A 17,222-nucleotide genomic window follows, 5' to 3' on the forward strand; every position below is an offset into this window, starting at 1 on the left:
GTGTGGTAGCAGAGAATGCAGTCTATGACTTGGGTGACTAGTATAGAGATCCTGGATGGCAGGAAGCTTGGCCCCAGTGATGTACTGGGCTGTACGCACTACCCTCTGTAGCGCCTTACGGTCAGCTGCCGAGCAGTTACCATACCAGGTGGTGATGCAACCCGTCAGGATGACCTCGATGGTGCAGCTATATAACTTTTTGAGGATCTGGGGACCCATACCAAATCTTTTCAGTATGTGAATTGGAGTGGGTCTAGGGCAGGGGTGTCAAACTCATTCCACGGAGGGCCTAGTGTCTGCAGGTTTTTGGTTTTTCCTTTCAATAAAGCCCTAGACAACCAGGTGTGGGGAGTTCCTAACTAATTAGTGATGTTAATTCATCAATCAAGTACAAGGGAGGAGCGAAAACCCGCAGACACTAGGCCCTCCGTGGAATGAGTTTGACACCCCTGGTCTAGGGTATCCGGGAGGATGCTGTTGATGTGAGCCATGACCAGCCTTTCAAAGCACTTCATGGCTACTGACGTGAGTGCTACGGGGCGGTAATCATTTAGGCAGGTTACCTTAATTTCCTTGGTCACAGGGACTATGGTGGTCTGCTTGAAACATGTCGGTATTACAGACTCGGTCAGGGAGAGGTTGAAAATGTCAGTGAAGACACTTGCCAGTTGATCCGCGCATGCTTTGAGTACACGTCCTGTTAATCAGTCTGGCCCCGCGGCTTTGTGAATGTTGACCTGTTTAAAGGTCTTGCTCACATCGGCTACCAAGAGCGTCATCACACAGTCATCCAGACAGCTGGTGCTCTCATGCATGCTTCAATGTTGCTTGCTTTGAAGCAAGCATAAAAGGTATTTAGCTCGTCTGGTAGGCTCGTGTCACTAGGCAGTTCGCGGCTGGGTTTCCCTTTGTAGTCCGTAATAGTTTTCAAGCCCTGCCACATCCGACGAGCGTCAGAGCCGGTGTAGTAGGATTCAATCTTAATCCTGTATTGACGCTTTGCTTGTTTGATGGTTCATCTGGGGGCATAGCGGGATTTCTTATAAGCGTCCGGATTAGTGTCCAGCTCCTTGAAAGCGGCAGCTCTAGCCTTTAGCTCAGTGCGGATGTTGCCTGTAATCCATGGCTTCTGGTTGGGATATGTACATACGGTCACTGTGGGGATGACGTTGTCGATGAACTTATTGAGGAAGCCGATGACTGAGGTGGTATACTTCTCAATGCCATTTGATGAATCCCGGAACATATTCCAGTCTGCGCTAGCAAAACAGTCCTGTAGCATAGTATCCGCGTCATCTGACCACTTCCGTATTGAGCGAGTCACTGGTACTTCCTGCTTTAGTTTTTGCTTGTAAGCAGGAATCAGGAGGATAGAATGATGGTCAGATTTGCCAAATGGAAGGCGGGGGATAGCTTTGTATGCATCTCTGTGTGTGGAGTAAAGGTGGTCTAGAGTTTTTTTCCCCCCTCTGGTTACCAAGGTGGCTTAGCAGTTCAGACGTCTTTTTCTGTTCCGTATTTGTCGTGTCCTGTATATATATATATTTACACCTTTCTTCGCATATCTTTTATTTATTTTATTATCCAAGAACTCAACTACAAAAGCTTTCCTGCAAAAGCTTTCCTGCAACCCGCTTCACCAATTACAAAAAGTATTATTTACCTCAATCTGAAAATCCATCGTGGAAGCTAGCCAGGGGCTAATTCAGAAGCTAGCCTGAAAGCTAACCAGAAGCTACTCCGATAGCTAGCCAGAAGCTAATCTGTAGCTGCCCCGAAATTAGCCGGTTTGCTGGCTAGCGTTGGTGTTTCAGCTGCCCACGTTTAGTGGTCATCAGCTATTCCTTTAGCTCGATAATCTACCGGCACTTTTGTGCAACGCGACTCGGACCGGAGCATTCCGGGACTCTTTTTCTCTCAGTCTCCCCGGATTCCAGCCGCAGGCTCTGGACACTTGCACCTTGATTTCGCAGCTAGCTAGCTGCAAACCGTGTGACTATTGGCTTACGTCGACCCCGGAGCAAACTCAAATCATTCTGGAGCTAGCCAGCTGAGGAGTTCCATCACCATCCGGACCCGTTTCTTTTGTTGCTGCTGCAGATACGGAACCCCACCGGGCCTTCACGACTGACTGCCGCGACTGACTGCCGACGTTATCTGCCCGAGGGATTTATCCAACTGGCACCTCCGTCCCGACGTTACCTGAACGCTCATCTGAGGCCCGCTAATCGTTAGCTGTCTTATCGGCTGCTATTTGAACAAGTATATCGGACAACTATTATTATTATTTATTTATTTTATTTTTTTCCTTGGGTCACTATATCTATTTCGCCAATTTGGATTGATCCCCTCTACCACACGGAACCCCACTAACCTACCGACGGAAACGCACGAGGTATCTACAAACAGACCTCCATCCTATGCTGCTACCGATAGCCATATACCCGGCCAGCTGTCTGGATCGCCACGACCCCAACCAACCTCTACTCACTGGACCCTTATTGATCACTCGATTAGCATGCCTCTCCTTAATGTAAATATGCCTTGTCCATTGCTGTTCTGGTTAGTGTTTATTGGCTTATTTCACTGTAGAGATTCTAGCCCTGCTCTCTATACCATATCCAACCTCTCAGTTCCACCACCCACATATGCGATGACATCACCTGGTTTCAATGATGTTTCTAGAGACAATATCTCTCTCATCATCACTCAATACCTAGGTTTACCTCCACTGTATTCACATCCTACCATACCTTTGTCTGTACATTATTCCTTTAAACTATTTTATCGCCCCCAGAAACCTCCTTTTACTCTCTGCTCTAGTAGCTCTAGGCGACCAATTCTCATAGCTTTTAGCCGTACCCTTATCCTACTCCTCCTCTGTTCCTCTGGTGATGTAGAGGTGAATCCAGGCCCTGCAGTACCTGGCTCCACTCCTATTCCCCAGGCGCTCTCTTTTGATGACTTCTGTAACCGTAATAGCCTTGGCTTCATGCATGTTAACATTAGAAGCCTCCTCCCTAAGTTTGTTTTGTTCACTGCTTTAGCACACTCTGCCAACCCGGATGTTTTAGCCGTGTCTGAATCCTGGCTTAGAAAGACCACCAAAAATTCAGACATTTTCATCCCCAATTACAAGATTTTCAGACAAGATAGAACGGCCAAAGGGGGCGGTGTTGCAATCTACTGCAAAGACTGCCTGCAGAGTTCTGTTATACTATCCAGGTCTGTTCCCAAACAATTTGAACTTCTACTTTTAAAAATCCACCTCTCTAAAAACAAGTCTCTCACCGTTGCCGCCTGCTATAGACCACCCTCTGCCCCCAGCTGTGCTCTGGACACTATATGTGAACTGATTGCCCCCCATCTATCTTCAGAGCTCGTGCTGCTAGGCAACCTAAATTTGAACATGCTCAACACCCCAGCCACCCTACAATCTAAGCTTGATGCCCTCAATCTCACACAAATTATCAATAAACCTACCAGGTACCACCCCAACTCCGTAAACACGGGTACCCTCATAGATATCATCCTAACAAACTTGCCCTCCAAATACACCTCTGCTGTTTTCAACCAAGATCTCAGCGATCACTGCCTCATTGCCTGCATCCGTAATGGGTCAGCGGTCAAACGACCTCCACTCATCACTGTCAAACGCTCCCTGAAACACTTCAGCGAGCAGGCCTTTCTAATCGACCTGGCCGGGGTATCCTGGAAGGATATTGATCTCATCCCGTCAGTAGAGGATGCCTGGTCATTTTTTTTTTTTTTAAATGCCTTCCTCACCATCTTGAATAAGCATGCCCCATTCAAGAAATTTAGAACCAGGAACAGATATAGCCCTTGGTTCTCTCCTGACCTGACTGCCCTTAACCAACAGAAAAACATCCTATGGCGTTCTGCATTAGCATCGAACAGCCCCCGTGATATGCAACTTTTCAGGGAAGCCAGAAACCAATATACACAGGCAGTTAGAACAGCCAAGGCTAGCTTTTTCAAGCAGAAATTTGCTTCCTGCAACACAAATTCAAAAAAGTTCTGGGACACCGTAAAGTCCATGGAGAATAAGAACACCTCCTCCCAGCTTCCAACCGCTCTGAAGATAGGAAACACTGTCACCACCGACAAATCCACTATAATTGAGAATTTCAATAAGCATTTTTCTACGGCTGGCCATGCTTTCCACCTGGCTACCCCTACCCCGGACAACAGCACTGCCCTCCCCTCTGCTACTCGCCCAAGCCTTCCCCATTTCTCTTTCTCCCAAATACAGTCAGCTGATGTTCTAAATGAGCTGCAAAATCTGGACCCTTACAAATCAGCCGGGCTAGATAATCTGGACCCTTTCTTTCTAAAACTATCTGCTGAAATTGTTGCCACCCCTATTACTAGCCTCTTCAACCTCTCTTTCGTGTCGTCTGAGATCCCCAAAGATTGGAAAGCAGCTGCGGTTATCCCCCTCTTCAAAGGGGGGGACACCCTTGACCCTAACTGCTACAGACCTATATCTATCCTACCCTGCCTTTCTAAGGTCTTCGAAAGCCAAGTCAACAAACAGATTACCGACCATTTAGAATCCCACCACACCTTCTCCGCTATGCAATCTGGTTTCAGAGCTGGTCATGGGTGCACCTCAGCCACGCTCAAGGTCATAAACGATATCGTAACCGCCATCGATAGGAAACAATACTGTGCAGCCGTATTCATTGACCTGGCCAAGGCCTTTGACTCTGTCAATCACCACATCCTCATTGGCAGACTCGACAGCCTTGGTTTCTCTAATGATTGCCTCGCCTGGTTCACCAACTACTTCTCTGATCGAGTTCAGTGTGTCAAATCGGAGGGTCTGTTGTCCGGGCCTCTGGCAGTCTCTATGGGGGTGCCACAGGGTTCAATTCTTGGACCGACTCTCTTCTCTGTTTACATCAATGATGTCGCTCTTGCTGCTGGTGATTCTCTGATCCACCTCTACGCAGACGACACTATTCTGTATACTTCTGGCCCTTCTTTTGACACTGTGTTAACAACCCTCCAGGCGAGCTTCAATGCCATACAACTCTCCTTCCGTGGCCTCCAACTGCTCTTAAATACAAGTAAAACCAAATGCATGCTCTTCAACCGATCGCTGCCTGCTCCTGCCCGCCTGTCCAACATCACTACTTTGGACGGCTCTGACTTAGAATATGTGGACAACTACAAATACCTAGGTGTCTGGTTAGACTGTAAACTCTCCTTCCAGACTCACATCAAACATCTCCAATCCAAAGTCAAATCTAGAATTGGCTTCCTATTCCGCAACAAAGCATCCTTTACTCATGCTGCCAAACATACCCTTGTAAAACTGACCATCCTACCAATCCTCGACTTCGGTGATGTCATTTACAAAATAGCCTCCAAAACCCTACTCAATAAATTGGATGCAGTCTATCACAGTGCCATCCGTTTTGTCACCAAAGCCCCATATACTACCCACCACTGCGACCTGTACACTCTCGTTGGCTGGCCCTCGCTTCATACTCGTCGCCAAACCCACTGGTTCCAGGTCATCTACAAGACCCTGCTAGGTAAAGTCCCCCCTTATCTCAGCTCGCTGGTCACCATAGCAGCACCTACCTGTAGCACGCGCTCCAGCAGGTATATCTCTCTAGTCACCCCCAAAACCAATTCTTCCTTTGGACGCCTCTCCTTCCAGTTCTCTGCTGCCAATGACTGGAACGAACTACAAAAATCTCTGAAACTGGAAACACCTATCTCCCTCACTAGCTTTAAGCACCAGCTGTCAGAGCAGCTCATAGATTACTGCACCTGTACATAACCCATCTACAATTTAGCCCAAACAACTACCTCTTTACCTACTGTATTTATTTATTAATTTATTTTGCTCCTTTGCACCCCATTATTCCTGTCTCTACTTTGCACTTTCTTCCACTGCAAACCAACCATTCCAGTGTTTTTTTTGTTTTTATTTTACTTGCTGTGTTGTACTCACTTCGCCTCCATGGCCTTTTATATTTTTATTTATTTATACATATATTTGTTTGCCTTCACCTCCCTTATCTCACCTCACTTGCTCACATTGTATATAGACTTATTTTTTTTTTTTTTCACTGTATTATTGACTATATGTTTGTTTTACTCCATGTGTAACTATGTGTTGTTGTATGTGTCGAACTGCTTTGCTTTATCTTGGCCAGGTCGCAATTGTAAATGAGAACGTGTTCTCAATTTGCCTACCTGGTTAAATAAAGGTTAAATAAAAAAAAAAAAAAAAAAAAAAAAAAAAAATGGTTGCACATGTGACATGCTGGTAGAAATGAGGTAAAACGAATTTAAGTTTGGCTGCATTAAAGTACCCGGCCACTAGGAGCGCTGCTTCTGGATGAGCATTTTCTTGTTTGCTTATGGCCTTATACAGCTGGTTGAGTGCGGTCTTAGTGCCAGCATCGGTTTGTGGTGGTAAATAGACGGCTACGAACAATATAGATGAGAACTCTCTTGGTAGATAGTGTGGTCTTCAGCTTATCATAAGGTACTCTACCTCAGGTGAGCAATACCTCGAGACTTCTTTAATATTTGACATTGCGCACCAGCAGCTGTTATTGACAAATAGACACACACCCCCGCGCCTCGTCTTACCAGACGTAGCTTCTCTGTCCTGCCGGTGCATGGAAAATCCCACCAGCTCTATATTATCCGTGTCATCGTTCAGCCACGACTCGGTGAAACATAAGATATTACAGTTTTTAATATCCCGTTGGTAGTATAATCTTGATCGTATGTCATCCATTTGATTTTCCAATGATGGCATGTTGGAAAATATGTGTTATTGTATTATTCTAGCATGGCAGTGGTGAATGTGTGTGTGTGAGGGTAGGGAGGGATCATTCCACTCTTTAGTGGGAATGTCAAGCCCCAGTCACATGAGAATGAGCTAATGTCCCACCAAGGCCTCTGTCATTTCTCAGAACATTAACCACAGGGCTTGATAAGGAGGCACTCACTATGGCTGTGGAGTTCAAACTGTTTAATGGGGAGGCGTCACTGTAAGGAGCCGCCAGATCTTACAATCAACTGGATAGTTCATGATAAGCTAGTCTACCATTTGACTGCCTTTCCCACAACTATTTCTCTCACTTTATCCGTTTTCTACTATTGCCTCTATGCCATTGCATGCTCAGTCTGCCCACTATGGTGACGTAAGGGACCAAAATGTAGCATAATGATGACCACTCAATTGCACTGACATTTTGCAGACCACTTCAGAGCCACTCTAGAGTTAGAAAATGATGATTGAGTAATTATTTTGAATTATGTATGATGATTGAGTTCAACCACATAGAGAGAGTTGATCACTTCTCAGACTAACAAGTGTTTATCCCCCTAGATCACAGTACAATTGAAACTCATCTTGAAAAACCTTCGGTCCCATATTAAAACCTCTTCTAGAGATAAAATCTGCATTCATAACATACTCTTATTTTGTGGATTTACTGTATTTGTGTTTTGTTTGTCTCTCCCCCCATAGACTTACTCTGGGCTGTTCTGTGTGGTGATAAACCCCTACAAAAACCTGCCCATCTACTCAGAGAACATCATAGAGATGTACAGAGGGAAGAAGCGTCATGAGATGCCACCACACATCTACGCCATTTCAGAGTCAGCATACCGCTGCATGCTCCAAGGTAAACCTCCTCTCTCACTCTGTTTTATGCAGTGTTTGGGAGGTATAGCTCCTTCCTCAGTGGTCTGTTTCCGTCTCTCTCTTTTGCTGCGACGCAACATGCATAAAGTGTGACTGGCAGGTGCCCTACTGAGTTGTGGATTGTGTGGGTTTTGCTGCATAATCCAGGAGATTAATGTGTGAAAGGTTCCAGAGTCAGGGAGGCAGTGGCATCATTAGTCATGGTTGAGCTGCCCCCCTGCCTCTGCTAGCCATAGTGGTCTGACAGACTACTTATTGATGTGGATCTACTAAGACAGACAGACTATACTGTACCACTTACAGATTACCTAATGTGTAAAAGCTCAACAATAGGCTTGTAGTTTCACAAACCACAGAGTACTGTCTATCTGCAAGTTATGTACATTGTCTGAAAAACATGAATGCCTCAATTTCAGACCCTGGCATGTATTTGTTTGCGTTAAATCAAAAACCACTTGGCGCTCATAATTAGCCTTCCTTAATGGCCACCCGCAGGTTGTTAAGGCCAGTCCACTGCCCTGCCGACTGTCCTGTATCCCAGGTAGGGACCAGGCCCTCACTGGCTCCTTTGCAGATAAGAACCAGTTTAATTAGAGGTGAAAGTTCAGCCTGTTAACATTGATGGCCACTGACTGAGGGATTTTGAGAGTGTGAGCCCAGGATCAAGACTTAGGATGCTATTAACTCAACCTGTGATCCTAGGGAAATGTACCACTCACTGTTAATCTTCTTCCTCCAGTGAGACATTCTATCTCTGGCTCCTTGGAAAGGGACACTTTTCAATAGATACAGTGTGTGTTCAGTTTCAATGAGTTCAGAGTAACGTCAGCCTTCTGAACAGTACAGTCTCTCAGTGGGTCTGGTTTTGCCTCCTCAGCTAAGTTAGATTTGATGGAGCCTGGAGCCTCTCTGTCATTACAGCTCCTCAGGCTGGCCCTAACTGGATATATCCAGAGCTGTGGCCTGCTGTTCTGGCTGTTCTGGCTCTTAGTCTTCCACCCTACAGTACTGCTGTCACTATCACTGCTGCTGCAGCTCAGAGCTACAGGAAGAGAAAGAATCTCAGGTCTTTTCATCTTCAGGAAGAAGCTGCGCTATTCTCTTTGTACCGGGAAGGGTGCTGGACACATGCCCCCTTAGCAGCCTCGTCCCTGAGTTAGAATCTATACATTTTTCTTTATTTTTACTATTTTCTACATTGTAGAATAATAGTAAAGACATCAAAACTTGGAAATAAAATATAAACTCATGGAGTAACCCAAAAAGTGTAATTTAGAATTTAGATTCTTCACAGTAGCCACCCTTTCCCTTAATGACAGTTTTGTACACTTTTGGCATTCTTTCAACCAGCTTCACCTGGAATGCTTTTCCAACAGTCTTGTTCCCAGTCAGTTTCCACATATACTGAGCACTTGTTGGCTGCTTTTCCTTCATCTCAATTGGGTTGAGGTCGGGTGATTGTGGAGGCAAGGTCATCTGATGCAACACTCCATCACTCTCCTTCTTGGTCAAATAGCCCTTACACAGCCACATCATTGTCCTGTTGAAAAACAAATGATAGTCCCACTAAGCGCAAACCAGATGGGATGGCGTATCGCTGCATAATGCTGTGGTAGCCATGCTGGTTAAGTGTGCCTTCAATTCTAAATAAATCACAACAATGTCACCAGCAAAGCACCATCACACCTCCTCCTCCATGCTTCAAGGTGGGAACCACACATGCAGAGATCATTCGTTCACCTACTCTGCGTCTTACAAAGACACAGCGGTTGGAACCAGAAATCTAAAATTTGGACTCATCAGACCAAAGGACAGATTTCCACCGGTCTAATGTCCATTGCTCATGTTTCTTGGCCCAAGCAAGTCTCTTCATCTTATTGGTGTCCTTTAGTAGTGGTTTCTTTGCAGCAATTCGACCATGAAGGCCTGATTTCACGCAGTCTCCTCTGAGCAGTTGATGTTGAGATGTCTGTTACTTGAACTGTGAAGCATTTATTTAGAATGCAATTTCTGAGGCTGGTAACTCTAATTAACTTATCCTCTGCAGCAGAGGTGACTATGGGTCTTCCTTTCCTGTGGCAGTCCTCATGAGAGCCAGTTTCATCATAGCACTTGATGGTTTTTGCGACTGCACTTGAAGAACTGTTCAAAGTTCTTGAAATGTCTCTTTGCTTATTTGAGCTGTTCTTGCCATAATATGGACTTGGTATTTTACCAAATAGTGCTATCTTCTGTATACCACCCATACCTTGTCACAACACAACTGAACACAAAGAAATTCCACAAATTAACTTTTAACAAGGCACACTTGTTAATTGAAATGCATTCCAGGTGACTACCTCATGAAGCTGGTTGAGAGAATGCCAAGAGGGTGCAAAGCTGTCATCAAGGCAAAGGGTGGCTACTTTGAATAATTTGTTTAACACTTTGTTTTGGTTATTACATGATTCCATGTGTCATTTCATAGTTTTGATGTCTTCACTATTATTCTACAATGTAGAAAATAGTAAAAATAAAGTAAAACCCTAGAATGAGTAGGTGTGTCCTAACTTTTGACTGGTACTGTCTGTGTCTGTATTTTTTTTTAGCCAGAGCTTGTTTTAGCCAGAGCTTGAAGCGATGAGCAGTAATCCTTCCTGCTTCTTAGTTCTATTGAGGAGTTGAGTAGTGTTATGATATTGGCCAGTGGCCACACGTATACAGTAGGTCAAGTGCTTTACTGGTTGGTCCAACTCCAACACCTCTATCCCCCCACCTCACCCAACGTCTCATCACTTACTTCCTTTTGTGACCCCCAACCCCATATTATGGTGTCTTAACCAGTGATAGCCATGAAACCCTTGTGACGACCCCCCCCTCATCATACTTTCCATGAACTAAATATAGGCTAAGTCCCTGCACAGAGCCCTCACCCATTGTGGCCAGCCTGCTTTTCAGTTTCAACATGAGAGGTGTTTGAATTGGGGCCCCATGTCAAATCTACCCCTCTCATTGCCCCACTGCCCACAGTCCTGCCACATAGTGGTCATTGTGTACACTCCCTAGGGGGTCTACTGTGGAATGAGGTCATCCCTTGTCTTAGCGATCCGCAGCATGCTAAGTACTGAGTCATCGTGGTAGTGTCATGGCCCTCAGATCACTGCGGAGTGCAGACTGTCCGGCTGCCTGAAGAGGGATGCCTCACTATGGATATGAGTGTGACCAAAATAACATTCCCGCACTGGCACATCACACAGAGGAGTTACAGTGTGTCAGCTCACTTTCTGAGTAGCTGACCTTATATTGACAGTATATTGTATCTTGCACAGTTGAATAACTTATGATCTGCGTAGTGCTTACAGTGTGTTATACAGATTATTTCATTTGGGAGTGGAAAGACTGCCTCTATTGATGTTTCAAAAGCCATTTCAGGCTTTTAGGGATCTCCCACTGTTCTGTAATGGCTCTCTTTCTTCTGCTCTCAGGAACTAAACAAGCCAACCTATCTCATTTCCACTCTTCTTTTCTTTCATTCCTTATTTTGTTCTGTCTTTTTTTTCTCCCCTTCTTTCCAAAATGTTCTTGCTCAGAGGACATTGAAGGAAAAATTCCACTCATCCCGCCAGGGCCTTTCTGGGACCCTTTCACTTACGGCACTGTTAACTGAAAAATACGACCGGGTGGCTTTGTGCGGTCTCTTTCCCCAACGTGGTTCCTTCCTTTTCCTCCTTTGTGAGGAGAACACAGGAGGACAAGTGTGTGGAATGCCTGTGTTCTGACTTCAGCCCAGACTATGGCTCTAGCATTGCTATGGAAGGTTCACAGACCATTCTACAGTTTATTTTCTGCCTCAACCAATGACCACCCCTTTCTCTCCAGTCCCATTCTCTTCTTCCCTCATTTACAGTAACAGCGTCCCTGTCTCTGGCCCTCTGGCTTCAGTCAGGGGGTTAGTCAACTGAACCGTACCGAGGCCTCACTGCACCTAAGCTGTCAGCAGGAGCAGAGCTTGAATAGTTCTAGGTGCTTATTATGGGCTGTAGTCTTTTCCTCAGGTCATTTGTTTGTGTTTAACACTCTCTGTCTCTCTCCGACACATGTTTGAGTCTCAGGAACTGCTACAGACGAGGCTCCCTCTCTCTGCTCTGACCCCCTAGTCGAAGCACGCCCTGCTGCTGACATGTAGGTCTGGACGTGCTCCTGCACTCCAGAGCAGACGGGAGAGAAATGGGGCGGCCTGTATTGTGCCTCACAATGGGGGCTTTGTGTTGCCTGGAGAAGAGGCCAGGGTGCAGTATGGGGAGGCCCGGACCGATGGGGCTCTTCCCTGGGAATAGGGGGTCTTGTGTTGGGGCAGAGAGTGTTGACTGCAGGGAAGAGGTCAGGTCTGAGTGACAGGACATGTGTGAAGGGCCAGGCGGGACGGGGGTGTGGTGGAAGGGGGGCACCCCAGGGGAGATAGGGGTGTGTCTGTTAGGGACCCTCTCTCTGTAGTGAAAATAACTCTGTGTTCCTTGGTGAATGTACTAGAGTTTCAGACAAATGGCAGTGTACACACACACACAATCCCACTCATATAGACACATGTTGGCAGATGCTCCCCTAATGGCAGACAGCTGTGGAGTTCATTCAGTATAAAATGGTATTTCTGTTGGCGGGCTCTTGTCATAGATCTCTGATCTCAGACAGCCATGAACTGTTGAGTCTCCAATAGGGGGAAAGAATGCACCCTTAATAAACCAGAGACATGAACATGTTATCCTCAGTTCACTGGTTTTTAGAGGTTTCACTGGTGGGAGGGATCAGAGTCTGAGATTACAGACCGGGGTTGAATGGAGACACCATGAAAGCCCTTGACGATGTGGGGAGTTTGCTCAACATACAGTTGAAGTCAGAAGTTTACATACATACACCTTAGTCAAATACATTTAAACTCAGTTCTACACAATTCCTGACATTTAGTCGGAGTAAAAATTCCCTGTCTTAGGTCAGTTAGAATCACCACTTTATTTTAAGAATGTGAAATGTCAGAATAATAGTAGAGAGAATGATTTATTTCAGCTTTTATTTCTTTCATCACATTCCCACTGGGTCAGAAGTTTACATACACTCAATTAGTATTTGGTAGCATTGCCTTTAAATTGTTTAACTTGGGTCAAACATTTTGGGTAGCCTTCCACAAGCTTCCCACAATAGGTTGGGTGAATTTTGGCCCATTCCTCCTTACAGAGCTGGTGTAACTGAGTCAGGTTTGTAGGCCTCCTTGCTCGCACACACCTTTTCAGTTCTGCCCATAAATGTTCTATAGGATTGAGGTCAGAGCTTTGTGATGGCCACTCCAATACCTTGACTTTGTTGTCCTTCAGCCATTTTGCCACAACTTTGGAAGTATGCTTGTGGTCATTGTCCATTTGGAAGACCATTTGCGACCAAGCTTTAACTTTCTGACTGATGTCTTGAGATGTTTCTTCAATATATCCATATAATTTTCCATCCTCATGAAGCCATCTATTTTGTGAAGTGCACCAGTCCCTCCTGCAGCAAAGCACCCCCACAACATGATGCTGCCACCCCCGTGCGTCACGGTTGGGATGGTGTTCTTTGGCTTACAAGCATCCCCCTTTTTCCTCCAAACATAACGATGTTCATTATGGCCAAACAGTTCTATTTTTGTTTCATCAGACCAGAGAACATTTCTCCAAAAAGTACAATCTTTGTCCCCATGTGCAGTTGCAAACCGAAGTCTGGCTTTTTTAATGATTTTGGGGGAGTGGCTTCTTCCTTGCTGAGTGGCCTTTCAGGTTATGTCGATATAGGACTCGTTTTACTGTGCATATAGATACGTTTGTACCTGTTTCCTCCAGCATCTTCACAAGGTCCTTTGCTGTTGTTCTGGGATTGATTTGCACTTTTCGCACCAAAGTACGTTCATCTCTAGGAGACAGAACACGTCTCCTTCCTGATAGGTATGATGGCTGCGTGGTCCCATGGTGTTTATACTTGCGTACTATTGTTTGTACAGATGAACGTGGTACCTTCAGGCGTTTGGAAATTGATCCCAAGGATGAACCAGGCTTATGGAGGTCTACAATTTGTTTTCTGAGGTCTTGGCTGATTTCTTTTGATTTTCCCATGATGTCAAGCAAAGAGGCACTGAGTTTGAAGGTAGGCCTTGAAATACATCCACAGGTACACCTCCAATTGACTCAAATGATGTCAATTAGCCTTTCAGAAGCTTCTAAAGCCATGACATAATTTTCTGGAATTTTCCAAGCTGTTTAAAGGGACAGTCAACTTAGTGTATGTAAACTTCTGACCCACTGGAGTGAAATAATCTGTCTGTAAACAATTGTTGGAAAAATGACTTGTGTCATGCACAAAGTAGATGTCCTAATCGACTTGCCAAAACTATAGTTTGTTAACAAGAAATTTGTGGAGCTGTTGAAAAACGAGTTTTAATGATTCCAACCTAAGTGTATGTAAACTTCTGACTTCAAATGTACATGCATGGCTATGAGTGACAGTCCTGTTATGAAATAAATTATTATCATAGGTGCTTTATTACTTTATATGTTAGAGGCTGTTATAAGTACCTTATAACTTATTTCCCATGAAATTTCACGTGTATTAATGTGAAAACATGTTTTTTGGAAAACTTCACGTGATCACATGTTTTCAATTGTAGTTTCATGTTATCACATGTTGCCACATTATCGTATTAACTTCACATAAGATCACATGGAAATGTGTTTTTGGAACACTTCACGTGAAATTCATGTGTTTTTTCCGTAAGGGTAGAGAGGGAAGCTCAACCACCTCTGGTAGAATGACAGCTTCCCCAGCGCTGCAGGTCTGTCCAATCTCGTACTGGGGCCTGTGTCTTGGGTGGCCACACAATGCCACCTATCCACCCACGGTCTGGGCATGCAGGGCACCACTGGAGACATGGTGCTGGGTGGGTGGGTGAAGAGCGAGAACCACCGTCATCCGTCTAGAAGTGTTTTCATTGGTCACACATAGCTGGGATAGCTGCAGTCTGAGCCAGGGAGATGAGGTTACCTGAAGCTGCTGCCCCTCACTCCCTCCCTCCCTCCCTCCCTCCCTCCCTGGAGCTGGAGGGCAAGGAGGGACATGTAGGACAGTACACAACCAACTCTTTCCAACAAACACACATTTAGTGGACCTCTGGGGAAATGTGGAAAACGGCCTGGATTGTCTGGATAAACTAGCAGCAGAGCCTGAATGTAAATATGCTCCATAAAATGAGAGCATGGGATATGTCTGGGGACTATTTGAAAGTGACATACATGGAAAGTGGGCAGATGAACACTGACAACCAGGTCACTTGGTAATGTGATACATTCTGACATGGAGGATCTCTGTGGAAGTAGGGAGTGTTTGGATCGCTGTCTGGAGAATGTAGCAGTGACTACACACTTAGAATGTAGATATACGGACAGGACTGGACTGCATGATTTTGCCTCATGGTACACTGCAATAGATCCCTTGGAATATCTGAAGCTGCAATTCAAGGAATTCAGATCAACTACCTGGGTGTACAGTATTACCCCTGATGGCAGCAGGTGTTCTATGCTCGGACTCAACCTGTTTTCAGCATATTTAAAAGTGGAGACAGGGTTGAGTCATTCTGTAGTTCTCACAGTGATGACTGTAGGGTGGGGCTCTGCCAGACTGGGCTCTGTAGGTAAGAGCTTGGATGAATAACAGTCTGTTTTACAGGTGACTGCATTCTAAACAGCATGAGGTGCATCCATGTTTAAATCAGTGATGGCTTTCTGTTGTGAGTTAGTGAATCGGTCCAAACAGGGATGAGCTGTATCAGACGTAGGGATTGGGTCTGAACAGGGACTGTATCAGGAGCAGGGCAGGGCGGCTCCCCCTCTCTATTGTGACTAGCCTAAGCATTGAGAACATGAGTGTGTGTCTCCTGCTATTTTGGTGCTGCTGGATGTCTGTCAGGGCAATGGGCTTAGTGAACCAAAAGGAACATTGAGTCTTGCTGTTGTTCTGTCTGTCCCACTGTGTGTGTGTGTGTGTGTGTGTGTGTGTGTGTGTGTGTGTGTGTGTGTGTGTGTGTGTGTGTGTGTGTGTGTGTGTGTGTGTGTGTGTGTGTGTGTGTACAACACTGCTCAGAAACATAATTTCTAATGCAGGTCCATTGCATGGGTCTCTACTTTGTCTGACCCACCTAACCCTCCAGTGACCAGTAATACATCTCTACTCCTCCTTTGAAGTGAGACCATGACTTCTCATTCCACTCTCCTGTACCTCTATATCTCCTCTCAGAGCAGCTTGCGGTGAATTCAGTGGAATAGAGACATTATATTCCAGTTTCCAATAAGCCCTAGGATGTTGACACCAGCAGCAGGGCTACATTAGAACCCCATGATGGGCCTCTGTTACTGCTGTTACACATTCACAGGTGTTTCTCATTTCACCCCGCATCAGAAGCATGTGGAAAATGTGCTTTGTGAGGTATGAGCAAAGTGTGTGTGTGTGAGGCCGATACCCTCTGTGGGGGTCAACAGGCTTAGGTGTGGGAGGAAGGAAGGAAGCCTCGCTAGGTGTGAGGGAGGACAATGACTTCCTTCCTTTAATGTGCAGGATCTCTCTCTCTCTCTAGTCTCACTGGTCACTTTACACAGCCTCCCCTGTCATATCCACTACACAGGGAACAGTCCTTCTTTCTGACCCTTATTCCGTTCCTGCCAATGATCTCAATTTCCACTGTAATTGAGTCAAACCAATAAAGTAGTCTCTCTCATAGGATGGGAAGCTATTTATTGTAGCTACAGTAGTTACTGCAACACATTCCATTCCAGCCTACAATACCATATCTAGAATGCCGTCATCTGTGTATCCGAGTTGACTGACGCCGTCCTACCTTGCCCACTGCATGCCCGGGTCTGGCCCACCACGCTGCTCTCTATGCATTACTGTCAGTGTGTTTCCATGGTCTTGAAGGGTGCAGTCTACAGCTCCCCTCCCCCCTCTGCCCCCTCACCTCCTCCCCTTTACCCCTACCAGTTGCTGTGGGCCAGGAAGCCTGGCCACCCTCTGTGATATCACAGGAATGTCCTCGCCCCCGGACCCCAGCGTTGATGGTGAGGGGAACCATGGGCATCCGAATTCCAACAGTCATAACTGATTATTGACTGCAGTCCACAATGCACTGCTAGCCGGCAGAACTGGACACAAACACTTCTCAGCTTTGTGTCAAACTGGTCTCAAAGTATCACTTTGTAGGTATTTTAATGAGACAAAACCTGGTAAAATACGTTTAAAAAAGGAGAGAAATTACCCAGTCTCCATTATAACATTCATCAGGCTTGGCGAGCTCTTCATTAACACCAGGATATATGACCAGATCCCCTCCCTGACGAAGGAAGAGTCATACTGTGTTGTGACTGCTTTAATGAACGGTGCATGTCAGCCTATCCCTCTGGCCCAGTCCTCTCAGCAGCAGCACTCCACAGTGTGGGCTATCATAACAGCTCAGAAGCCCAGAGGTGACAGTTAC

At 45.6% G+C, this 17,222-nt stretch overlaps 1 pseudogene; it reads left to right on the plus strand.

Annotated features, from left to right (window-relative positions):
• LOC139565332 (myosin-10-like) overlaps positions 1-17,222 on the plus strand; it is a 74,348-nt pseudogene that overhangs the window by 14,466 nt on the left and 42,660 nt on the right.

This window comes from Salvelinus alpinus, chromosome 36, assembly GCF_045679555.1.
Source record: "Salvelinus alpinus chromosome 36, SLU_Salpinus.1, whole genome shotgun sequence".
In the NCBI taxonomy this organism is placed as follows: domain Eukaryota; kingdom Metazoa; phylum Chordata; class Actinopteri; order Salmoniformes; family Salmonidae; genus Salvelinus; species Salvelinus alpinus.